The following is a 27,382-nucleotide window of genomic DNA, read 5'->3' on the forward strand; positions in this document are numbered from 1 at the left end:
ATTTAAAACATCGACAGAAGACATAATTCTTATCATCTTACGGTAACGCTACATAAATGGTGATGTTGAAGTGAGTCTGTGATTCTATATACGTTGATTTCCCGCATAAAGTGCAAAGACAGGAAAAGTAGTGCGATGTATGGCGGATATATATATATAAACTGTGCGAGTGAAATTTAAGTGCAGATGGATTTGATAAGTGACGCATCGTTGCATTTCAACAACATGGAGATGAAGGACGGAGACACGGGTTCGATCCCCGATACTCGAGACAGATGCCTTGCCACAGGAAGACCCAGACGCTTCAGACAAACGAGGACCTCTTCTCCGGGAGTTGAATCCAGAGGACAGCGGGGTCTGAGAAGGGACATTAGGAAGCATTGTGACGGTCAGTTAAGTACAGTGCAGTTTTCTTCTGAAGTGTGGAAATATAAGCGGAAGGACTTATTAAGGTAGGACAAAGTATTCTGTTATTTTCGTTATTGAAGAAGGACGATGGCCAATATTTCCGTGATTCGTGATCTTCATACTCACCTTTTTCTAGAAACTTCGGGACATTGTTTATTCATACGGAACTGTCCGTAAACATTTAGAGCATTTTTTTTTTAAAATTCTTTTTAAAAGAAGTAAACATATAGCCTAATGCCTTGGTTGCATTTCCAAAATTAATTCACTGATATAGGAACTGTTTATTTCATTCTTGAATAAGTACCATAAAATTTTTGATTATTTTACTAGTGAAATTTGTATACATTGATTTGATCTTCAATCATGCATTTATTTGTAATCGTAATGTGTCAATATTTAGATCCTTGAAGCCGTCATTATAATCATTTATATGCAATCCAGTATTTATTTATATCAAGTATGAATTATTTCTCTTTTAAACATAAATCGCGTTTAAGATGTGTGAATGTAATGTAATTTCTGTTTTGAGTAAACTATGATTTAGCGTCAAAGTCTAGTTTTTCAAATTTTAACAGTTGTATAGGTTGTGTTAGGGAAATATGTGTCAGAGCGGTAAACAGGCTTAATATGATTTTATTGTAACTTGTCAATTTTTATTATACTCATTCTTAAAAGAAACAATCAATATAAAGCTTCCAAAGACGTGCTATGTTGAGTAAGTTTCAGACAAATAAGTGTAAACATTCTTATCCCGTAATATCGTTAGAGTCTCGTAAATAAGGTAAACAAATTTAAGATACTCGAGTAAATCCCTTCGGAGGTACCTATCTGAGCAACGAACGCAGATAGGGTCCATAGCTATGGAGAAACGTGTATTCGCAAAATAAGGAATCAGTGAGAAAATCAGCAAGCGTCGACAATATAATTATTTTGATCAATTGGCCAAACTATAATAATGGTAGTACTATATATATATATATATATATATATATATATATATATATATATATATTTCTGTGTAGTGTACTTGAATATGAAATATTTGTGTAGTTAGTGTTGTGTAACGATTTTTATTGTGAATTGTATTATTTACCAACTGATATAGTATGTGTACAAAGCTATGTTTTCTTTATGCAAATCTTTTAATATTGAAAATTCATTAGAGTTCATTAGAAACAGTGCACTAAATTTTCCCAAAAGCATACTATCGCTTCTAAACTATTTCTCCAGTAAGTCTTGCAAGCAACCTAAATCATTAATTCTTTCATTCCGCAATCCGATTCTTAAACTTATTTCCATTTCTTTTATTAATAAAAAGAGGTAGTAACTGTGGGCGAATTACTTAATAGTCGTTTATGTCTAGGGGGAAAACAATAAATCATTTTGCTAATTAATATTCAGTTTAATAGAAATTTTTGTTTGTATAACTACGTCATAGTAATTATAAAGAATCGAATATTGTCAGTTTAGTTGAGTAGAAATAGATTGTTGCTAAATTTTACAGTCAAGATTGAATAATTTGAATATTACGTTGTACAGTGAAGAATGTGTTAAGAGAAATCATATTATTTGGTCAAAACAGTCAAAAGTCTGATTCATTTGCAGTAAAGTCAATTAATTCATTTTTTGTAAATCCAAATTAACTTTCTTGTTGATTTTTGTAGATATCACCTTATTTCTCGTTAAATTTATTAAAAGTCTATTTGACGTTAGAACCAAAGCAGTTATGTGGTTATCATTTCAAAGATATGCCTATTTCTTTAACCGTTATTAGCATACCTAGAATTTATTTCAAATCACCCTGAACTGGAAAAGTTGAAGCACGGTTACATTGACCATCAGAAATTTTTATCTAAATTAACTCATTTTTTTTTAACTTTAAATTAAACTTTCCTTGTTTGTTGCTTTTTAACTATTTTTGCTATCTCCACACACTTCGGTGACAGAGTGATAGTCAGTGTAGCCAACTGAACAAGCCATTAGCGAAAAATCTTTCTTTCAGCTTTGCAGCTTGTGAGATTTTTGCTCCGCATGTTTAAATCACTTAACTATTAACTACGCACCTGTTTTCCTAGCGCCTTGGAGACACCGTTATGGGGAAAACAGGATCGATTAGACTTAGGTCATCTTTCGTTATATATATCATTTTTTTTAATTCCTAACCATCTTAGCAAAACTGTATCTTTACCTTGGAGAACTGAAGTTCGAGCCCCGTGGAGTCAACTTCAATTCTCCAAACTCTCATTCATTTTTTTTTTATTTGTGTAATAGGCAGATGAGTTGTCGCTCATCAATACCATTCACTTTTCAAGTACAAGGTCAGGTATTCATTTCTCTGATGCATATTAGGCTCATCCGTGAGTGCCTTAATTATTCATTCTAGTGCAGATTAAATATGCAAATTAGAGATAAGGAATCGAATTCCGAAAACAATACGTTTCATATTCCTCGTCGCCCGAATACGTAAGATCTGCTTATTGGTAATATCACGCAGTAATTCTATTTGGCAGCCCGAGCAGAAATTTTCCTTTAATTATTAGTAATTTTCTATCGTTGCAAAACTTAGCGCCCGAGACAATAGCATTATCATTACCAAACTTGGCTTCCAATACCGGAACCCCCAGTGTTACACAATATGTGAGTGGAGTTTACACTTCGATATACGCGAACTGCAAAAAATTACGGCCGAAGATACTACTAGAAAATTAAGAAAAATACATATTTTTCTTGGTAACTGTACAAAATCCACACAGTTTTCAAAATATTCGGTGGATTTCACATGTTCTTGAAATTTTCTGCTAAGTTGTAAATCGTATATGAATTTTTGTTGGTAACGGTACGAAACCCCAAAAACGATCTTTAAAATATTCGCTTGATTTCCCATGTTCTTGAAATTTCCTGCTAAGTTGTAAATTGTACCAATGACGCAAACAATTTCCATCTTAAAACCGTTTACTCGTATATTTCATCCACTTAAACCAGAAATTAAAGAGAGATTACGTCTTTTACTTACCTTGAATGGAGTTCAGGCGGCCCAAATAACCCAGGGGCACCACTCTAGGCGAACCTTCGTATAAGTATTATTTTCCTGCAAATGAACGTAAAAGAAAACAATTACATACAAGTTTTATCAGAAAGTAGGATCTACTGCATAAAACCGTGAATACTCAAAAAGCTGGTAGTCCCAAACCCGAAGAGAAAAAGAAGCCACTGGGTGTGTAAGACAGATAAAGAAGTGGCTCCTGATGTAATTTCTTGTGTTGTTCACCAAAGAAGGTAGAAATTAAAATCTTTCTTCTAGAAAATATTCACGCCTAATTGGTAGTAATTCAACTAACTACTACAATATTAAATTTCTAGATTTCGAAATGCAAAACAAAAATAAGAAACAAATTTAGAACATCACTAGGATTAATAATAGAAATCTGTGATGGATGTATAAATATCTAACTCTCTTTGTTTCTCATGATATTGAGTATCTTTCCTTGTCCATCTAGTATTAGGGATAAAATAAAATTACTTTAACCCTTTTAAGATATATCGTAGTTTTTACTACGAAATGATAGCGTCTTCAAAATTCGATCAAAAGAGAACTAAGAAAGCTATTTAGTTCCGTTTTTATTTATTTATTTTACAAGAGAGGAGGAATTGAAGAAAGCCTTGGAGGGGTATATACGCTTCCGAGCGTCGGAACATAGGGGGATATGACGTCATCACTTTACAAATTCCTTTTTAGTGAAGTCTAACTTCAACATTTTTTAGGTGAGCTTCTCTTTAACCGTAGATTTCAGAAGTTTTACACAAACAATCAGTGAACGGTTTAGTTTTTATCTGAAATTTTTCGGATCTCTTCGTCAACAAAGAAAGGGGGTTCAGAGAAGCTAAAGGGTAAAAAATGGATATTTCTTGACCAAAAATCCCACTTTCGCAATTATTGCTCCACTCGGGTGGACATCTGAGTGGTGATAGGGACATCTGAATGGTACTTTCTGAAAGCCTACTCGATTCTCAACAAAATGACGTATGAATCATCATTCTACGATAATTAGGGACGTGTCTGGGATATTTTTTTTTTTACATATCCTTTTTGTTACTACTATAATTTGGAGCGCTCTGCGCACTTTTCCCACACGGGGAAATACTTTTCCCGCCTTTAGTATTGAAGATAGGAGATTGGTATTTGTCACAAGTAATTAGTACCCCAAGTACTATTTTTGCAAGTTATTTCCAGATCTGTATGTTTACCCAGAGCCGCGCCAGAGGGCTTCAAAATGGGGGAAAAGGGATTTTTCACAAAAATCCCCATTTACTCAACTTTTCCCTCCTTAAGGACGTCCGAGTTACCTATGAGTTGTACTGTTTGAAAGCTTACTCTATTCTGAAGAGAACGGCGTATGAATCGTGATCCTACGATAATTAGGGACGTGTCAGGAAATTTTTAAATTTTAGTAGGGTGCATTTTAGGGAAATTTTGGGCGTTTTTTGCTCTCCCAACATGGGTAAAAATTGTTCCCGCCCTTACTATTGAAGGCACGAAATTCTAATTTGTCACAAGTAATTAGTACACTACGTAGCATTTTTCAAAATTTTTTTTTCAGGTTTGTGCACAGACCCGGGGGGGCTCAGGGGACCCCAAACATTGAAGAAGGTTTTGTTAAAAAAAAAAAAAAAGATTTCCCTTCAAAAAATTCCCTCAGGTACATGATAGGGACATGTGAGTGGTACTGTCTGAAAGCCTACTCTATTCTGAACAAAACGACGTATGAACCATAATCCTATAATAATTAGGGATGATGCTGTACCTTCTTGACAAAGTCAACAAAAACACCTAAAAAAAAAAAAAAAAAACCTCAAAAGGGTTAATAACTATGGGTAGTATTAAACTTGGTAATTCCTGCATCATGATGAACAGATAAGTAGGAAACCATTATCCATGAGAACTTTCCATTACTTATAAATATTTAACACATGTATCAAAGTGAAGCCCAAAACAAGATTCTTATACTCAAGAGCATCAGACTCAAATAGCTGATTTTTATTTTATTTTTTAAAAATAGTTTTAGGATTGTTTCCAAAACATCCATCCGATAACTTACGTATCAAAATTTCTTTTGTACAATCTTAAAGCTAACATTAGAACTGAATCAATGATTTGGTGTACAGTGCTAAACTGTCACTAGACTTCGGGAGAAGGCTTCGGCTACAAGTTTCAAGACTTAAGCGAAAGTCCACCTTTTCTGATTACAGGTATAATTATGGATTTTATCATGGGCTGAAAGAAAAAAAGGAATGAAGACGTACTAAAAGAAGCTGATGAAGGAAGACAGATCATGAAGATAATAGGGAAAAGAAGAAACAGTATACTTGGCCATTTTATTCGGCACTCAGATTGGATCACTGTGTTGATAGAGGAAAAGGCAGAAGGAAAACCAGGAAGAAGAAGACCAAGGATCGAATATCTAGATGCAGTTACGAAGAAGAGATCTTATCAAAGCATAAAACAGTTCTCATAAAGGGAAGAGGTTTTAAAATTTCCATACTGCACACCAACCTATGATTGAGGTGAACAAGATGATGATTTCATAATTAAACAATGACAGATTCTAGCAAGTTGCCCCCTGCTCAACATTCCTACTTGTTAATCAGACAAATGTCGTAGAACATCTGTAACATTACGTTTAACAAACTTAGTGCAAAGCTTATTCATTTATCTTAGGTTTGTAATTATTTCTGTTCTTTAAATTAATAGGTAAAAGATTATCTATTCTAGTAATAGGTTAACATTTTAAAACAAAATCCTTCTATTCTGTATTTACACTACCATGTTCATTAAATAATACACATTATTTCATCCTCCCCTTCTAACTGAGGACTTCCAATTTAGTTTTCGAAGTCTCACTTAAAAGGCCGTAGCGATGTCACTGGCACGCAATCCTTAGTTCACAAAAACCAATATGAGCCTATCTGTAATAATATTTCAACTATGATGAAGCAGAGACGGCCATGTTATAATTCGGGCTCAAGCTCCCTATCGTGTTCACCAATCACAATGATGCTCAGACTAGTTCGATATATCGTTCACTATTCTCAGTGAGGTCCGCATGCACTCACGACCTTTGCAGAGGCCCGGATTTGCTCAAACTCAGGCTGTAGCTCCTTATCTACCTATAGGACCCACAAGTCTGGATATCTTTGGACCAAAGATACGATCTAATTTACTTACCTAGCTCGTTGGGCCATTTAGGAAACACAGCATGGGTAAATGGCCAATTTCCGCAAGCAAACACAAAACTCGAAATTACGAACTGAAGTGAAAAGTTACCACAAATATAGGAACTGTGTAATTATAGCTTCATTGTACAGAAATTTCTTTTAACATCTTAGTTAACATTCACTCAACACAAGTAATGTTTGCCTTGGCCCTCAAATTAGTAAAATTCAAGGGTAAATATTCACAGCGACCTAACACACCGACAATCCGGAAGTGACGCCAAAGATGAGTTGTATGTTGTTTACAGGCAGCAACAGAAAATAATAATAAAACAGTCTGTAAACAAGGAAACTTTGTTTTTCGTCAATGATCAGAAAATTGAACACTTAGCCGTGCAGTACATGATGAATTTTGTTTTCTGAAACATTTTAGCATAAAACTTTATGCAACAAACCATATTAAGTATTAATATTAATGCTGAGGCTAATAAGGTGAGTGTCCCAAATAAGGTCACCCACGGTCTTCTCAAGCATCGTGGAAGGAAACAAAACACTTCCTGACTACTAAGGTCAACTGTGTCTGACGCTATAGTTTTCATATTCGTGAGACCTTGGGTCAAGGTTCTTGACGTTATTATTTTTTCAGATGTAATTCTCGATGTGTCTTTCACCGAGTAGACTGTTTCATTAAAAACTGCTGAGTAATTATTTCAACATATATTTGAATGCTCTTCAACTGAATTTAATCTGTACAAAAATAACGACAACGATAGAAAAATAATCTAATGCTCAGAGCACACGATATATCACAATAACCACGTAGCTTCCCATGCTGCCGTGAGTCTGCAATCGAAATCAATGAAAATATGATATGCAACAATGTGTGTGTGTATTGATCATTTGTTTTCACTTATTATTTAAATTAGTTATCCCGCTAGCCTAGTGGTTAGAGCACGCGTCTTTGGAGCATGTGGACACAGGATCGATTTCCGGCGGGAGAACAATGAACTCATCACGATGCTTCAGATTCTACCTTACACTGTTTATCCTTACCTCGGTGCTGAAAAAAGATAACTTCAACCCCCCATCCCGCTAAAAAATTATTTCTATTACTTTCGGGTTAGGAAGAGCCTTATGCTATATTTCGCCTAATCATCATCATAGGTATTCTGCCATTATTGGCAAGTCACATGCTGCAACTGAGAAGCTTCCATGCTCCACGGTCTTCCGTTAACCCCTTAGTCTTCATGTACGATTTTTCTGTTTTGATGTCGTCCATTAATTGTGATGTCCTTCGTCACTTTCCTTCCTGCCACCATACCCTCTAGCACGTCCCTCATGATACAGTTCCTTCTTATCCAATGTCCCACCCAGTCTCTCTCCCTCCTCTTAATAATATCTAAAATTGTTCTTTTCTCCCCTACCATTTCTAACATCCTCTCATTCCTTTTCCACTCGACCCACCTAATTTGCTCCATTCTTTTCCACACCCACATTTCCAAAGCTTTCTTTTTTTTTTTTGTCATTTTTGCGTAATGTACATGTTTCTAACCCATACAGTAGTACAATACTCCACACGAAGCATTTTATAAGTCTTTTTCTCAACTCTTCCTTCAAGGTCCCACAAACTAATTAGTATTTTCTTCCTCCTAAAGGCTTTTTTCGTCATTTCTATCTTTGCTTTCATTTCACGTTCACATTTCATATCATTACTAATAATACCACCCAGAGTATTAAAAGTTTAGCTGTTTCTGAGATTGTGCCTCTTCCTTCTTTTCATCCCACACACAATGCGTCTATGCCCAAGCTCCTTTTGTTTCAAGTTTTCGTTCGTTATTGTTTCGAACGAGGTTAAAACTGCAGGTGCATCTCTGAGAGGCATATTCGGATTCTTAAGGTTCATATATATATATATATATATATATATATATATATATATATATATATATATATATATATTACAATTTATGGGAGGAATCAGTTTGGTTTATCACATGATTCCAAATTTTATTTTTATTTACTTTCTCTTTATTTTAAAGATGAACTAATTTCCTGCAGACTATTAAATTACAACTCAACTAAACCGAAATTGTCAAATAAATGAACAAGTGAACGAAAACAATAAACAAAACATTGTACATTTCCCTGTTGGCTAGAATACACTGAGGAGTCACCATGATGAAGTGAGTAAACAAATCGCTATATATTTTTTTTCTTTCTTTCTTTTTAACAGTCCACGGGGTCGACCACGCTTCAACTGAATTAACTTCCTTGAAATATTCATTTAATGTAACAATGAAACTCCGGTCATTTTAATAGTATGTAGCATCTTTTGACGCCGCCTGAGAATCCTTTGACCGCGACGACTATAATAATGGGAATAATCATGGTAGTGCGGATGTACTGTAGAACAAGAAACCGTATTACACCAACAGATATAACTACAAGATAAATAGCATTATTTTTTACCAAAGAAAGCCAAACTTTGGTTTACTCACAGAAATCAGTACACCAACAAAGATAGTCCTTTCAGCTGGTCTAATGACTAGAGCGTTTCTTTGGTGCACGTGGTCCCGGGTTCAATTCCCGGTGGGTGAGCGTTAAAATTTTAATGTATTACAGTCATTTGAACCCCACATTACACTGTAGATCCACATCTCATAAAGCTTCGGTATTGAAAAGGGACGCTAAACATTACCAAAGACTTTCATATAATACATCGGGAGATTTTCAAGGTAACAGGAGACATCATTTACCCTTCCCATAAACATGCCAGTCATAGCCGCACGAAAAAGTGACACGAATACAACCTTATATAACCAATAAATCAGAAATATTTAGAACATATAAAATATTGTATTAGACAGGAAATTATTAATTAGAGAACAAAAAATCTGCCCGGAGAAATTAGTCCAAGCAAAAAAAAGAGCACATTACTTAGAAAAGAAAGTGAAATGTTTGTGTATTTTAAATGACACTTCGACTGTCAGTATGAATGAACACAGCCATTTTTTTTTTTTTTTTTTTTAACGTATTGCTATTCACAGGTAACAGTTTAGTGCCAAACAAAACTATTATTTACTTCCGGCAGGAGCTCGTATGGCTTGGATTCTATGCAAGTTTTAGGTCCATGCCTTCTATAAATTCGCTGCTGAAAGGGATACTACACCTCAAATCAATCACTTAAAACTTAAATTATAAGTACAGTTCACAGATGACGAGAAGAACCCTAGCAGAAGCAGTGTGATGTAGGTATGGACTCGCCCACTTTTCGCACGGGGGTTTCAAATGACCACGGAATACCACACAGATAACTACCCGCAGTAGCAGACGACATCTAAGTATAGACCACCCCCTCAAAAACCGAAAATGGACTTGACCGTGTCGTTGACCTTTCCCCGCTTCCCCTGTTTTAGGGTTCTTCTCGTCATCTGTGAGCTGTACCTGCTTTTTATTTCCTTTAATTTTCCAGTGTAAAAATTTCACTGAACAAATTGGAAGAATTCTAATAATAAAAAAAGATGAACGTCTCAGTCTGCACATTAGGTGGTCATTTTGCCTGGGCTCGCGCTCACTACTCTTAACTAGACTTGCGCTCACTTGTCCCGACTGGAGGGGGGGGGGGAAGCTCAGTGATAGAGCGTTCACCTTTGGTGCATGGGGTCCTCGGTTCGATCCCAGCTGGCGTCATGTATACTTCGTGGTGAACAGACACCGTGTGGGGGTTGTCCCGTTTACTCCCACTTCATTTCTCATCATCACAGTCTCCCTTAACCTTGCCGGCATAACCGTGGGACGTAAAACTTATACATTTCATTTTTCTCTCGACTGGGCTGGAGCTCACTTCTCTCAACTGGGCTTGTGCTGAATCGCGCTCGGGATCACTTCCCTTAGTTGGGCTCGAGCTCAGTAAGTGCCGAGCTCGCGGATGTTGGACTCACGAGTTTGGACACCTATGGTCAGCATGTCATGCTAATTACTACTAATAAAGTCACAGTAATACTTGTCGGTACCTGCGCTATTGCTTGCTACTTAGTAATCTGAATCGACACAGTGTTGTGTATAACGAAGTCCTTACGTAATTGTATGAATATGGTATGGAGTCTCGGGTGGTTTGCATTTTTTTTTTTCAGTTAAATGTAAAGAATTAGAGCTTTTAATTATGCACAATTTTAGCCTATATTTTATATAGCGGGGCGAAGGCTCGGAGGGATCTAATTACTTTTGGTAAGAGACAGTGTGAAAAGTTTTATGACAGTTGCTATTACAGGGTGTCAACTAAGTTTCCTTTTCAAAATTCCTGTATATTTCTAGTATATTTACAATCTCAATGGATACAAAATTGTTTCCAAGACTATTAAAACAATTACAAAAAAGTATTGTTGACAAACTACCAGTTCCATGATTTTTCCAGTATGTGGATCAAAATTCCAGTATCAGTGGACACCCTGTATTACCAGACCCTTCAATAAAAAGCCACTACTGATAAAGGTTAAAGGATATACGTCTCACGACATTGAATAGGTAGGTATTGCGCACTAAGTGACAAGCTTTGTAGTGTGAATAAAACGAACGTGTTTATGACAAAGATAATGACTGCATAACGAAGTATGTGTTTGGCATTCAAAAAGGTTAAGTATATTCAAATCCACACTTGATAAGATCATAAACAGCAAGTTCAATTGTTTCTACGCTTAAAACACAATATTCGCTATTTGAAAATAAACACTACGAAAAGCCTGAAACCAGCACTGAAAAGTAATTTATAGCTGATAACATCCGTGTTTTATAACTGAACTAGTTATGTTTATCGCATTCTTCTATGCTATGAAATGACCTACGGAAAATAATACTTAGCTCAAAATGCGATGTTACAGAAATTTACACGATAGGTAATGTCACATAATTACCTACGAATGGTAGAAATTAATCCGATTAAATGCGATAGAAAAAAAAAATTGAATTTTGGCAACTCTTTGCTTTAAGTAATTACCGTATTTGCCGATGTGTAAGACACATCCCATTTTCTGTATTCAATTTTGAGGAAAAATTATTTTCCTTTCATCTTATAAAGATTAGCAAAGGGCCGCGGTGGCTCCGTGGTAGAGCGTTCACCTCTGGTATATGGGATCCCATGTCCGATCCCAGCTCGCGACAAGTGAACTTTCTGGCAAACAAACACCGAGTGCGTGGGTTTTCTCGGGGTTCCCCGTCTCCTCCCACTTTATTCATTCCACCATTCATTCACGTATCATCACCGTCTCCTTTAGCCTAGACGGCATAACCATGGGACGTAAAAAAAAAAAAAAAAATCATTTCATGCTTAAATAAATGTACAGCGGGGGACACTTCTAAATGGTACACCTTAGCCGTAAATCTCCATATGGCTGTACCATTTAGAAGTGTCCCCCGCTGTACAAGGTAACCAAAAAAGTTCTTGCTGCTTTTTCCGTTCTATTTGTTGAAGCACTCACACAGAAGAATTGAAATGATTTACTAAATAATAATAATAATAATAATAATAATAACTGGGCTAAGTAGTTGACAATTTATCTACCCCCATACTGGCATATCACGCACACAGTTCGTACAGTATATTGCAGAGAAATGGAGGTATCGAAGCAGCTCATTCGTGGTTGCTTGCAGTATGATATTTTAAAGGTGACTATCTGAAGCTACATCGAGTCGGAGTAATCAGGCATTCGGAAAGGATGCTGTGAACGAACGCACCGCCAGACATTTATCATAGAAGTTCAAGTTGGGAAATTTGAGCCTTTGTACTGAACCCCGCAATGGACGACCATAAGTGTTGGATAACGAGGGCGTGAAGACAGCAATAGAGGAGGAACTTGAACACTTCCAGGAAACATACCCCCCCCCCTTACACCGAATTGGTAAGGTGTGCAAGTTGAGCAAGTGGGTATCGTACACACACACACACACATTATTGGCGGTCAACAAGCAGCAACGAGTGAGTATTGTTTCTGACTGGGCACCGCAACACTCATATCTGGTCGAGTGCTCACGAGCGAGTCAAGTATGGCATTCCCTATGTCTCACACCTTCAATCACCTGTACACCCACTTAAAATCATGCTCTGTGTCTGGTGGACTAGTCGCCAAGTCGGATTCCGGACTCCTAACAACAGGCCACACCATCACTTCGGACATGTACTCACAGCAGTTGTAACGAGTGCAACGTGCACTGCAGCAGAATGAGCCAGTGGTTGTTAATAGCAAGAACGACCAGGGATACTATTCACTGACTTAGCTCAGAGAGAGACTGTGCCATCCACTATACTCTCGCCGGACCAATTGCAATCAGATTACCACTTATTCTATTCCCTGGACAACCACCTTTGTGAGACATCCTTCGACAATGAAGCACAACTGCGGCACGCAATCACGGTCTATCTTTCCGTCAAGACCCCGAGCTTTATCAGGCCATTGCGAAGCTGCAGGAACATTGGCAAAGCTTCAACTTATGCTCATGGAAATTACTTCGAGATGTAACGCTGAATACTATTCGCTGTTTGTTTTGCCGATCACAAACAAGAACTATTTAGATACCTTGTAGAATCGAACGCGCGCCTGGGAATCTCTAGTGCACACGCGAACACAGGAAAGCATATATACTGTAAATTGATAAATAGAGCGACTGAATCCAAACTGCATTTACTGAGTCACTGAACAGTATGTGACTGGAGTGCCATACATGCGGAAGCACAGAAAATATCAAATAACTCAGAATTAGGAAAACTTCCTAAAATTGAAATAATCAAGATCTCTGTATCGGCGTATAAGACTCATCCCATTTTTTAGACTTATGCTCAAAGAAATAATGCATCTAATACGCCGTCAAATGATCTGCTTAATTGAAACCCAGGACCAAAAACACTGTCACACGAAAGATATGACAACGCGATAAAGAAAGTTAATGTTTAAGCTAACACCAGTAACAACGGGTTATACCATAGCCTTCTAGATTATTTTACTGATAAGGAATGATTCCAAAGTTTGACACGGATTTAGCAAAATTGTACAGTAGATTTAGTAGATCCCTTCATATTATGATTTTTTCTAAAGTTCTAGCTGTTAAACGAAGGTATAATGCGTTTAATGTTTTAAGATCATGAATCCTGAAAATGGAAGCATTTTAAAGTAAACTGAAATACCTTCAAATAAACATATCACCAAAAGTAGTACAGAAGAGAATCAGCCTACCTCAGCTTCAAAAATGCATGGACTAATTAAACAATATTGCCTGGAAAAAAATACTACTGTTCCGTAATGGTAGGGCTAGTTACCACGGCAATTTGTAGTACCATATCTATTTTAGGTTTGAAATGATTATGACGCCAACGTTCACAGAAAATCCCAATTCTGAGCTCATGTAGCAATCTTGAAATTGTTGTAACTTTAGTCTTAATTGTTCTAGAAAGCTAAAATTTAAAACTTATTGAGCAAGGAATTGAATAAGCTTTCCAATGTTCGGGCAAAACTTGTAGACAAGGTCATGTGACCTGATCTTTGACCCTCAATATGCTCAAAACATGTAACCTTCAAAAATACTGAAAAAAAAATTCTTTATACTACAATATACAACATAAAAAAATCAAGATGGGATGGCATTAGGATTGCGATATAAAATAATATGTATGATGCATTAAAGTCTCATGTATAACACACAGGATGGTCTGTGTACGTATAAACACTCAAGTTACAACAATGAAATGCAGGTATAAAGGAATGACTGGAAAACATCAATTAATACATTTCATGCATAAAGCAATCTGATTATGATGTAAATCATCCGTGAAGTAACTTATACGAAGTTGAAAATAATTACAAAGGAAGGCCAATAAGTGCTCGTTTGAAACCACACACACACACATGCCTGCAACTATTTAGTATTTAATATGATCTCTTATCTTCAGTGACGCAAAACATTATACCACAAGAAAATTTAAGAAAACACGAGTGGAGAGCATGGCAAACAGGTTCAAATTTTCATAAACAAAAACTATTTAAAATGTATTCATAGCTCCTACTTCGTCTTAATACTGATTTTCAAGATGTAAAATTGTTTGTGCACCTTTGCGTGAAATGACAAAGTTAGTCCTGTTGGGGTTTTCACCTCAACCTTTGCAAGAATGGCCTTGTCCACAGTAAAGATGTCAGCTTTCTCAGGGCACACAGATGAAGAAGGGCTATGAGGATATAGCAAGTTAAGTTTACCCCTTGGTATCTTCATTCACATTCAAAACATATCCAAGCCTCCAGTGACCTTTGTACATGCATGCAACAAACCCTGCGATATTACTGAGGTTTGATCCTTGTTGGTTCAACATGAGATTCATTAGTTATGTCTAGTGAATTTGAGAACAATTTCATTTGTATGGTAATATGGTTAGCTGGAATAACAGTGTAAATTTTGCGTACCTGCAATTGTGCGAATCTTTTCAAAGAGCTATTCAAGGAGGAATTCTTCTTCATTATACTCAACGTTAGCTGTATAATGAAAGTGACACAATGTAATGTTTTTTGGAACATCATTCAAACAACTATCTGGATGTTATTATCTAAGAATTGTATAAACAGTGCAGACTGGCACGGGCAGCAAATCTCTTGATAATACGAGCGATACCATCACATAGTCGTTTCCCAAGTGATATGGCGAAGAAATGCCACTCCGCTCTGCAGAGACATTGAAATCACTCTGATGATAACATGTTCGCAAAATTTCTCCGTGCTTGAGCTGCAGAACCATCTGAAAAGTAATACATGTATTTTCGTGTTCTATTTAAATGCGATAACATGAAATTAATCTAGTAAGGTTGGAAAAGATAAAACTCACACTTTTATGTTTAAGGCATTCCGCCTGTTTGCCTGTCTTCCACTTATGTTTTTTTTTAATTATTTTTTTTATTGGATTGGGCTATTATGTTTTGCATCACTGAATATAAGAGATCATATTATGTACCTTACATACTAAATAGCTGTAGGCATATGTGTTGTATGGTTTCAAACGCGCACTGATTGGCCTTCCTTTGTAATTGCTTTCAAATTTTTAAGTTACTTCATGACTGGTTTACACCAGAATCAGATTGTGTTATGCATGAAATGTATTAATTGATGATTTCCCATTCATTCTCTTATACTTCTGATTGTACTGTATAGATGGCAACGAACAGTCCTTATTATAAAGGTTCTCTCCCTCCTCTTCATTGTTTTTGCACAACCTCATTGTAAGTTATTTGAGTGTTTATACAGGGACAGACCATCCTGTATGTCATACTGTACATGAGACTTCAATGCATCATATAGTTATACACATTATTTTATAGTCCCAATCCCAATGCCATCCCACCTTAATTTTTTAATATGCTATATAGTGTAGCATAAAGATTTCTTTTCTTTTTCTTTTTTTCTTTCTTTTTTTTTAGAATTTTTAACCCTATTAAATTATGTATTTTTTGTAGGTATTTTGTAGACTTCCACTCAATCATCTATTGCGTCAAGACTATTTATCGTAGGATCATGGTTCGTACCCCGTTTTGTTTCTAGTAAAGCAGTGTTTCCAACTGTGTCCGTAAAATTTCCCTAAAGTGTACCAAATGCAAGAAATTTCCGCTCAAAGTGGGAAAAAAGTATTTTCTTTTTAAAAAATCCCTTTTTTTCGTGAATATCTCCCCTTTGGTATAGGATACGATCATGCGAATGCTACTAAAAAACCTTTGCTTTATGGAGAAGAGAATGAGATACAAAGAGTGGCCCTGGGATGAATAGTTTTGATGTTACAGCCGATTTACATATTTTCCCTTGATAATACCTTTTTAATGAATTTCTATACTATCATCATCATCAAGACTCTTCATTGTGGGAACATGAATTGTGCTTCGTTTTCTTTGCCATGAACCAATCTTTCAAACGGTATCACCCGCATGTCTCTAGCATGTACCATAGTGGACAAAATTCGCGAAAATTGTCAAAAAAATCTCCTTTTCCTCGACTTTGGGCCCCTCTGGCCGGCCCCTGTATCAACCCACAGAGCCCCAAAAAAATCTCAAACATACTACATACTATGTGTAATAACTGTACGAAGTTTCAATGTTATATCTTGAAAAAATAAGAGAGTTAAAAAACATTGCCCCATGTGCAAACAGTATCAGCCTTTCCCCTATGTGAGCAATGGATAATCTATTTTTATATAAAAATTTCCTGACTCATCCCTAATTATCGTAGTGACATGATTGATACACCGTTTTGTTTGACCAAAACCAATCTTTCAAACGGTACCACTCGCATGTCTCTAGCATGTACCATAGTGGAGAAAATTTGCGAAAAAGGGAATTTTTTGTAAAAAAATCCCTTTTCCCCCGATTTTGGGCCCCTCCACTATGGTAAATGCCAGAGACATGCGAGTGGTTCCGTTTGAAAGACTGGTTCATGTCAAAGAAATCGAGGTACGTATCATGACTTTAAATCGAGATTTATTTGACACACGTTTGTTGACTCTAGCAACATGAGTCATACCTCATTTTCTTCAGCGTAAGGCAGCCTTTTAAATTGTACCACTCAAATTTCGCTATCGTGTGCCTGTGAAGAGAAAAATGGGGAAAAAGGAAATTTTTTCTTTAAAAAATCCCCTTTTTCCATTTTGGACGAGATTTTCCCGCTTCTGGTACACGATAGGGAAATTTGACTGGTACATTTCGAAAGCCTGTCTCATAACGAAACCAATGAGGTACAAACTACTAGGGTAAATAGTAAGGTGTTAGGGATTTTTAGAAAAAACTTCTCAAATATACCTTTTTTTAAAACCCATCGTCCATGTTTGTGACGTCACAGCCCCCAGACAGAGCACGCGAGGCTGCAAAATGTCCATAAAATATGTTCTATGATGCTTCCATATTTGAATGAATGCAAAAAACTCAGTCTAAATGCTTTACTAGAGACTTATAAAGCAAATTCCGAAGGTCGACGCCATGACACAGGTGTTGTACCATCATAATTTAAAAGGGTTAAAGGTGAGATATTCTGAGATATTCAAGGTCAAAGGTCAGGTCATATGACGTTGTCTACAGTTTTGAATGAACATACGCTTATTACATTCACTGGAAAGCTTACTCAATTTCTTGTGTAACAAGCTTTATTTCAACTTCCTTAGCCAATCAGGACCATAGTTGTAACAATTTCAAAATAGCTACATGAGCTCAGAATCTGTAAATTTTGGCCCTGAATCATTTCAAACCTAAAAGAGATATGAGACTATAAACTGCCATTTTAACTACACCCTATGATTAGAATCAACTCTCCACATTTCATAGGTGTCTGACATGATCGGGTTGAAAATGGTACCCAAGTGTGTTGATATGGCATGCAATGACTCAATCACGACGGCGACTCATTTCTCCGGAGCAAGTTTCTACAGGTTTGTCATGCCTAGTTTTTTTTTTATAATAGTAGTGATAACGCCTGCGGATAACCTTTATACTCTGGACTATGTTATCAAAATCTGTTATTGATTCCTTGAGTGTTTATAACTATTATTTCTAAATAAAAGATCACTGTCTGAATTCATGATCCACGAATCTTTATATTGCGCAATAACTTTTATTACTTATCACCACTAGAAGCCGAACTTCAGAAAAAATAAAACTTTTAAGGAGTTTACTAAATTTCATTTCTAAAGGGGCTACTAAATCCACTTCCAGATCTTTTAAATTCCATTTTTTCAATTTGGAAACATTCAGATCAGTCAATTTACTCTGTTCATGATGACTCAACGGCACAGGTCTTAACTCTAGCTGAAAGGGTGCTTTGTTCAACCCCAGACATGTGACCTTGTCGTGGACAAGATTGTGTTCGTGTATTTTAAAGCTTCTTCATGTCATTTTCATTCCATCAATGCTCCTACTCAGTTTTCATACATAATCGTAATACTTTTTTTTTTTTTAATAATCTGTTCAGGAGTAACCAGCAATCAATTTTAGCATGACTCCTGAATTATTTTTTGAATCGAACCCAAGTCTTCCGCGCCAAAGGCGCATACGCTATCCACGTAGCCACGAAGGAGCTTTTCTCCTTTAAGGTGACAAAATACACCCAATATAGATCTGAAATTACATCTATTGAATAAGTTTGCAATTTTCTGAAGAAACACGTATAAGTGAAAAGATAATTTGAAGATCTGAAATCTTCATAGTCCACAGGAGTTTATTTTCTTTCTATCTACTGCCCACAGCGCGTACCTTTGTCCACAAAGTTCGAGGTGTTTGATTCCGGGTAGAATCAAACGTATTAACTGATTTAGTTCGCTTCTTAAACTGTCTCCTCGTTCTGAATTGCCTTGCAGCTGACAAACAACGTAAATACAGATCAGTCAATGACTTAAATAACTCAGTGAAAAATCCGAAACGTAAACACGCTGTCATTAGTGACGTTTTTTAAAATGTCTGCGTCAATGTCCAAACGCTATTAGTAACACAGTCATGTACTTCCATTAGTTATCGCTCAGTGCAGATATCTACTGTCAGTGAATCAGCATATTAATCATTTTCATCACGCTATCAAATGTTCCCTACTCTGTTGCACTTACGACATTATCAAATAGTTACACAATCTTTATCAGCCTATATTAGATATCTTTCGATTTCTAACACATTTTAAAATTATTATTATTATAGACTTAAGATTCATGTACACAACGCAATTAATTTAAATACATTCCGATGAACTTCTTTTTTAATAAACGATCTAGGATTAAATTTTCTCAGCCGGTAGCCATACCAGCAAGCGATTCAATATATCATTTATTTTATTTATATACAACGTTCTCAAGTCCAGAGACAGTTTTGCACTGGTCAGTTTACACTAACACTGCTAACAGAAAAACGAATGGAAATACCCCATGGAGAATATATCAAAAGTATCTCCCCGACACTTGATAAGCGAGACTCAGAAAAGAAAAACTGAAAAAAAAAAAACACAAGCTGGATGGCAGTCTTCAAGATTTAAACCTGAACCAATCAAATGTGAAAAGAAGAGGGAAATACCAACACAGCTCATTTACGCCTACTGAAAAATATATTTTTTTTAAAAACTAACTTCTCTCAAGTCTCTAAGTTAAAGATTGGTTGGTTAATTTGCAGTTTAGTGTCTCTTTTCAGATCGAGGCTATGAGAAAGGTGGACCTACAACTTAACGTGGAATTTAAACTGCACGTAAAAAATGAAGTGAAATGGTGGAATGAATAAAGTGGGAGGAAACGGGAGAACCCTGAGAAGACCTACGAGCACGGTGTTTGTCCACCACAAAGTTCACATGGCGCGAGCTGGGATCGAACCAGGGATCCCAAGCACCGGAGGTGAACGCTCATCCACTGAGCCACCGCCCCCCCCCCTAAACTGCACGTGTCCACACGGAGAGTCGAACTTTGGGTTCCCGCTTTGACCACGCGCGTGCTAGCCATATAACTACGAAGGAGCTCCTTTAATTTGAAGAAGATGGATGATGAACAAGAATTAGTTGAACAAAGAAAGAGAAGAGAGATTAAACCGAAGAAAATAGATGAACAATGCTGACCATTTCAGACCGCATTGTCAAAGGTTAAACGAGGAACTAATCGCAGTAAGAGCAAACACCTTACGACTAAAAACCATGTGCTAAACAGATAAAACGAAAGTTTTAAAAGAAAAAAACAGATTTACCTACACATACCAAATAAAACTATATTTTGATTTCTTTCCTAAACTAGGAAACCAAGTAGATGATTTTTGAATAAATAACTCACGTGTTTTAGCCATGATGAATATGCTTGACTTTTTTTTTTATTTTTAAATCACTACTTTTGTGAACGCTTTAAGTATCCCAAAAGCACCATCATAGGTACCGGTATTCTGTCATTACTGGTAAGTCACTGCCGCAACTGAAAAGCTGCCATGCTTCACGGTCTTCAGCTAACCTTTTCGTCCTTACGTACAACTTTTCTGTTTTCTGTTTTGATATCGTCCATTAAGTATAGTCTCCCCACCCTAATTTTCTTGCCACCATACCCTCTAACACGTCCCTCATGATACAGTTCCTTCTCACCCACTATTCCAAACAGTTTCTCTTCCTCTCTTCAACAATACATCAAATAGTTTCTTTTTCTCCCCTACCATTTCTAACACACTCATTTATTCCACTGCAGAATCGTCGACCAACCTAATTATTTCCATTATTCTCCACATCCATATTTCGAAACTTGCCAATCGTTTTAATCACCACCTTTGTGTAATGTCCCATCTTCTTCCTCATACAGTACACCACTCCACACAAAGCATTTTACGTAAGAATGCACGTTGAGTAGAACAAATTATTTTGTCACAAAATGTGACATTGGAGAAGGAATAAAATCCATATCATCTGTACGTAATAGGTACGTTTCGGTTAGATCAGATTAGGTTGTGTTGAAATAGGTTCCTATGAATGTTCTGCTCAAAGTACACTTTTGCTGCATGTTATGAATATTTTTCTCGACCTGATTTAAGAACCAACAAAATAGACTTTTCTTCCTCCGAAAGGTTTCTTTCACCATCCCTATTCATGTTTCATTTCACGTTCGCACTTCACATCATTAATAATACTACCCCCGTATCGAAAACTAGTCGCCAGTTCTATTTTCTCTCCTCCTATTTGTATACTTGACACCTACCGCTTCGTTCCAATAACCATGTGTTTTGTCTTTTTTTTTTCTTCTTTTGATTCCGCAATAAGCGCCATATCGTCTGCAAACCATATATACCTAATTATTCTACCTCCCACCGACATGCCGTCTGTATTATGTAGGCTCATTTTCACTATCTCTTCTACACATAAAGTAAATAATGTTGACAAGAGACAGCATTCCTGTTGAACTATTTCAATTACGCTTTCTTCTGTGACTTCCTCCTCTAACACTTATTTGTTGATTTATGAGCCTTCGATCTTACCATTTCAACCCAACTTTCTTTAGAACTCCCACAATAATTCACAATTCACGCGCGATCAAAAGCCTTTTCTAGATCAATAAATACAATATACAAATGTTTCCCCTTTCCTATAAACCTTTCACTAATTACCCTTAACAATCCAACTGCATCTCTTGTGCCCTCATCTCTCCTCAACTCGAAAAGTTTCTTTTCAATTTTCCATTTGCCTTTCCATACAACTTCCTATTCGTATTCGAAGGATAATTTTTTGCTGCATGCAATATAAGACTGATAGGTCTACAATCCTCACATCTCTCTAAATTCGACTTCTTAGGCATCGGTGTCTCGATCGTCTTCAGGATATCTTTTAACCACTCTCTTGTTTCATATATTTCATTGCAGAGTCGGAACAATTCTTTCTCGTCTTCGTCTTCTATATTCTTAATGCATTTGATTGGTATATCATCTATCCGGTTGCCTTTCCACTGCTAATCTCACAAAGGCCTATTACTTTTCAAATTCATCCTTTAGAATACTAACTCTTTATCATCCTCACCTACTTCATTTTCTACTTCAACATCTAGTCACATGGTCTATCCCTACTCTTCCATATTGTTTGCACCTTTCCAAGTCCTCACCATATTATTTCTATGTTCCTAAAACTTCACTTCTATCACTGACTAACTTCCCATTCTTATTTCCTACTGCCATCGTAATACTCCCTTTTTTCCACCGAATTTCCATGGGTACCTCCTTGAACATTTCTTAATATTTCCCAACTCTTTCTAATTCTTCAATTTTCTTCAGTAAAACTCTTCCCTTGGTCTGCCTGTTTCCCTTCGTAACTAATTGTTTAATTCTTGTACATCTTTCTGCCCTCTTTTATATGAACCTGTTTCCACGTTCTTGATTCCCTCATTTTCTGCAACATCTGTTCCGTACCCTATGGTTTCTTAACAGTTGTGTGTTCGTGGTAACGTACTACTTCTTCTGCAGCCTACTATATGCAAGGTTTAATATGCTTCCATTGTTACTACTTGCACCTATCCTTCCCTGTTTGAATATTTTTCTTCGAATTTATCAACGAAAAAATTTCTTACTTTCTCGTTTTGAACATAGATGTCGGCCCCGGGACGAGAAAACGCATGGATAGGATGCCCACTATAAACTCGCACTGCCTAGGATCGAACAAAGAACCCCTTGTACCAGAGCCAGTTGAAAGAATCTGAGGTGACATTAAAGCAGAAAAAGCTATCTTCCTTCAAAAAAGTTGAAAGCAGAATCCATGCCTATGTTGAATGAGTTACATTTGGTATGAGAAGCTGTCGGGCTACCCCAAAACCTATTTATTTATTACGTACTTAAGACTGATTCTAAACCACGAGATATAAACAACTATTAGAGGTTAATTTAGTAGTACATCATTTACAAACATGTATCCTATAGTGTCCATTATCAAGTAAAAGAAGCTACGCTCAACTGTACTCTTTGTGTATAGATCCAAATAACTGGAGTCTTTCCTTCATTTGTATTATTACATGTGTACACTATTAACATCAGTTGCATAGCCAAAATGCCTAAATTCATTAGCAACTCGAAAATGGTGAATAGCCATTGTGTATTTGCAGCGATAAAATTGTAATCTTTAATCTTTACCGATCCAACTTCCCAATAATGACCTTGATGATCAAAGCGATATTCTAGATCTTGTTAATATATCATCTACATCGCTTCTTTTCGTGGTATCTTATTTATGGAGCTGTCTTATGCTTACTTATAGTTGTCGAGACGAGACGCTCACGTCAACGAAGTACCTTAAATAACCCTCGCCAAGACCTATTCTAAAGACAGAAGTAATTTTAAAGTTGAAGAATCTGAATCAGACAAATCTTTCTTCTTCAACTCTAATCTTCACGTTTACCTTCACGAACCTATTTCTAATTCTGAGTACTTACAACAATGTTTATAGCAGACAATTTGTTTCTGTTAGGAAAGTTATCCTACGTCATGCACGTTGAAACACTGAAAATCACAAAGGTACTCCTAACAGAACATACAAGTGTGGTCGAACTGTTGCATTTGGTGGAAATCTAGCAAAGGTTAGTGTGTGTAATTTACATGAATAATTGCTCTTGCCAGCACTCACTATTTCTCCGTGCCTGCTCCCTACGAATGCATCCCCATCCGGGTTTACTATATCTGCTGGATTATGCATTTGTGCGTTACAAGTAGTATCCTAAGATTACAGGTAGTATCCCCATGTTTTTATTGTTCTTACGCATAACAAAAATACAATCTTGCTTATGGTGGCAAACTACAACAGGCTACTGCATTTTTCGCACATCAATTGGCACCCATATCAATATGTACAAAATTATCTGAACATGTGCCAAGACAATAATGAAGAATATCTTAGGGAATTACGTAATGCAAGAAAAGTGAAGGTTTCTTTAGGTTTTTATTATTAGTATTTTGACGAACTATCGTAAACCTGCACGATTACTATCAGGCATGAAACCTATTTGCTATTTGGTTGGGAACTTGATATGGGTAGACTTAATTTTATTCGATTTCTTATCTTAGACTTTCAGCACCTACTTAACACGCAATGGCTTTGCCTTATATTATCAACAAACTATGTCACACGTAATTGTTTACTCTGTATGCTATCCTGTGTTGTGTCCACGTTCACACATATCTTACTACTCACCTATGCTCCTCTGTACATAATTACATATTATAAATACCTATACGCTACTCTCCCAGCAAGGAAGCTCACGTCTACTTAAAAAACTGTCGTGTACATTTCACACTGCAGTCTTATTGTATGGATCCATATATATATAAATTCATTGCGTATTTATTTCTTTTTGAGTAAATTAACTCTGTATACTAAAGAATCGTTTTTGACATGTGAACCTGCATTCCACTGTGAAGATTCACTTTAGGAGGGCTTATGTGTATGTACATAAGAAGTCTTGTGCAAAGGACACTAACGAACTTATGCTAGGTGACCACTAAAAAGCACGAATGCTAGCAGAACCTGAGCAGGAGCGCACCATGGATGCCGCGCGGTGGCGTGGCCGTACGGAGCAGGCGCGTGAGCGATACTGGGTACAAACAAACGAGAACAGCGCGAAAGAATGTATATGGCATACAAACCTTACTATATCTGCTGGATTATGCATTTGTACGTTACTAAGATTATAGGTAGTATCCCCATGTTTTTATTGCTCTTACACATTTGTTCCAAAATACCGTAATACACTACTAACCTAAATGTCATAAATATGCGGATCCTGTAAGTCTATAACACTTGTATGATTGTGCGTCATGAGTTATCACACTCAAATACTGCAATTCACTTCGTATACGGTACTGTAGTTACTGGCTACCTTACGGGCGAGTCCGCGCTGAAGAGGTTTGACTTTCATTAATGTATTTTTCCGTAGATACACATCTCACAGATAAGAACCAACCTCTTTCGATCATTTACACACTGGTCTATTAAAATATTATAACAAACATTTGCGTCCCTATACTCAATCCGCATTGGCAGGGTTCTAGATTACTGGTCCCCCTTCCCATTGAGCAGTAATAAAGACAGAAAACAACGTGCCTTGCGGGGCTCTAACCCGCCTTCTCTCGCTAACGCTCTCTCGGCATTAGTGTAAATTAAACGCATAAACTTTAGTACAGAAAGAAACCAACCCAGCTACTAACCTACATGGGGGACCAGTAATCTAGAACCTTCCCAAAATTCATTTGCACTCCGATTCTTGTTTCTATTACAATTTTCGGGTTAAATTCCAAAGTTGGGCGTCCGTTTCCAGCATTTTTTTTTTTTTTTTAAATTTACAGGAAAGATATGGATAATTTGATCATTTGTGTGCTTGATAATATATAAGAGTCTCGAAAAATCTGTTTATTTGTTATATATAAGCGGTTATAAACATGGGACTATACGGCAAGCGGAGGGAATTACTTGGCGCAAGGTAACCGAACATTTGCATTGTGGGAAAGAAACGAACATTTATGTTATCAACATGGCGAATGTACAAGGGCAATGAACTAACAGTTTTAACATTTGTGAAGCAATACGTTGATAACGAGCAAAATCTTTTAAAAGTTTGTGAAGAGCACGGATTAATGAACCTAATAACAAACTGCAGAAAGTGTGGAAAGGAGATAACAGCGACATAACATGGCGAAAGCGGACGCCCAACTTCGGAATAAATGCCCAATTTTCTATTGCAACGTACCATACTTTTAATATATCTCATTAGTAAATTTTCAAACTGTGTTTTGGTTGAACATGACCTGTAGTCTTTTTACTCCAATCTGTAAGACGCTCAAACACAAAGAATATTTACGTCATTCTGTCACCGAATAAAGAACGTGAAATATTTACGAACATTGAACATAATTTTTATAAAACAACAACGAAATGTATTACTAATTTTATCATCGAAATTTATTATACACAAACTAATTGTGTGATATTTTAGTTGAATTGTGTAAAAAAGAACTAATCAATTTCGTAAGCCAAAAATTCAGAAGAAAAATGAAACAAGTAGTGTACTCATATAATTGAAAATAAATGATACAGATGACGTACTGTGATTTCAGGCTCATAGACTCCGATTTAGTCACGTCAACACGTCAATTAACATAACACCTCGAACTAGTTTAACTTCCTTTAAATTATATCACAGACTATACCAAGATTTGATTCCAACTTTCGATGATAAGCATGATTCACTATAATTACAATTTCCTGCAAGTGATTTCAATCTATGATCATACAAATTGTATTGCAACACTGCGGAAAATACAACAAAGAAGATAGAACAGAATATGAGTTCACAACGAAATCAATTGCTGAGTTTATCCTGTGTATGATCCAGAATGTTAATACTATTTGGTTATGGTTAAAATTCACTCCTTAATCGAAATGACAAAAATTGTAAACTTAGCCTAAATTTTGTAAGAAAACTGGTTAAATCTACTGATGGGTAATATTTTCATAAACATTTTCATACCTGTATTTATCACATTTCCATCTCTTTTTCTTGATTACTACTTCCACAAGAAATCTATTAAAAGTCACTCTTTTTATTGCACCACACCACACGTTAAACGCTACATGTATCTTTATCCCTTTCACACTTTCCTCGACATAACTACTAAACAAGGATCAAGGTTTCAGCAATGGCAGCACTTTCCGAGCCGAGAGTAGTCAGGGGGGGAGTCATACGTAAAGCGTCTGTGACGTAGAATGTAAAGGTTAACTTCCGTATGGAGCCACAAGTCACGTGAATAAATGAGAAAAAGTACAAGCAAATAACAATTTTCGATATAATTTCTGTTTTACTAATTTATTCAAATAATTTTAAACTTTATAGCTTTCTTTTCCTAAACATAGCATCACAATTAAGTTTCGATAAGTATTTACATATGTGTACTCTGTACTTTACAGATGATTCCTATACGAAGATGAAAAATTTTTGAGCCATAATTCGGCCAAATATCTAGTTTCTAAATTCACATTTGTTTCGCTCCCTACCCCTAAACATATTTCCCATTTTCAGTTTTCTACATCAATTTTGCAATAGAAAACTTTTAAATAAAATTCTATTTACACAAATTCTAGTAATAACGTGTAGATTCTCTTGCTCATTAAAAGTTGGAATTTATTACTTTAAGTTATATGTTTTCGTAATCGTTCTTATAGCTATATGTTAAATAATGCCCCCTAGCCAAGAAAATACGAATGTAAGAAAATACGATAGGCTAAATATGAGACACATA

General features: G+C 36.3%; 1 protein-coding gene across 13 annotated transcripts in view; it reads right to left on the bottom strand.

Annotated features, from left to right (window-relative positions):
* Window positions 1-26,855, bottom strand: part of Ufd4 (ubiquitin fusion-degradation 4-like) — a 222,950-nt gene extending 196,095 nt beyond the window's left edge. For 7 of the 13 annotated variants that reach the window (XM_081758520.1, XM_081758518.1, XM_081758517.1 and 4 more), the window contains exons 1-2: window positions 26,614-26,854; window positions 3,422-3,496 (exon numbers count right to left, since the gene is read on the bottom strand). The gene's annotated coding sequence lies outside the window, so the exon portion shown is untranslated. Of the gene's footprint in view, window positions 1-3,421; window positions 3,497-26,613 lie in introns of all 13 variants that reach the window. The other 6 variants (XM_081758514.1, XM_081758516.1, XM_081758521.1 and 3 more) reach the window with 1 other exon arrangement.
* Window positions 26,856-27,382: the final 527 nt, after the last annotated feature.

The sequence above is a fragment of the Thermobia domestica genome, chromosome 5, assembly GCF_964235325.1.
Source record: "Thermobia domestica chromosome 5, izTheDome1.hap1.1, whole genome shotgun sequence".
Taxonomy (NCBI): domain Eukaryota; kingdom Metazoa; phylum Arthropoda; class Insecta; order Zygentoma; family Lepismatidae; genus Thermobia; species Thermobia domestica.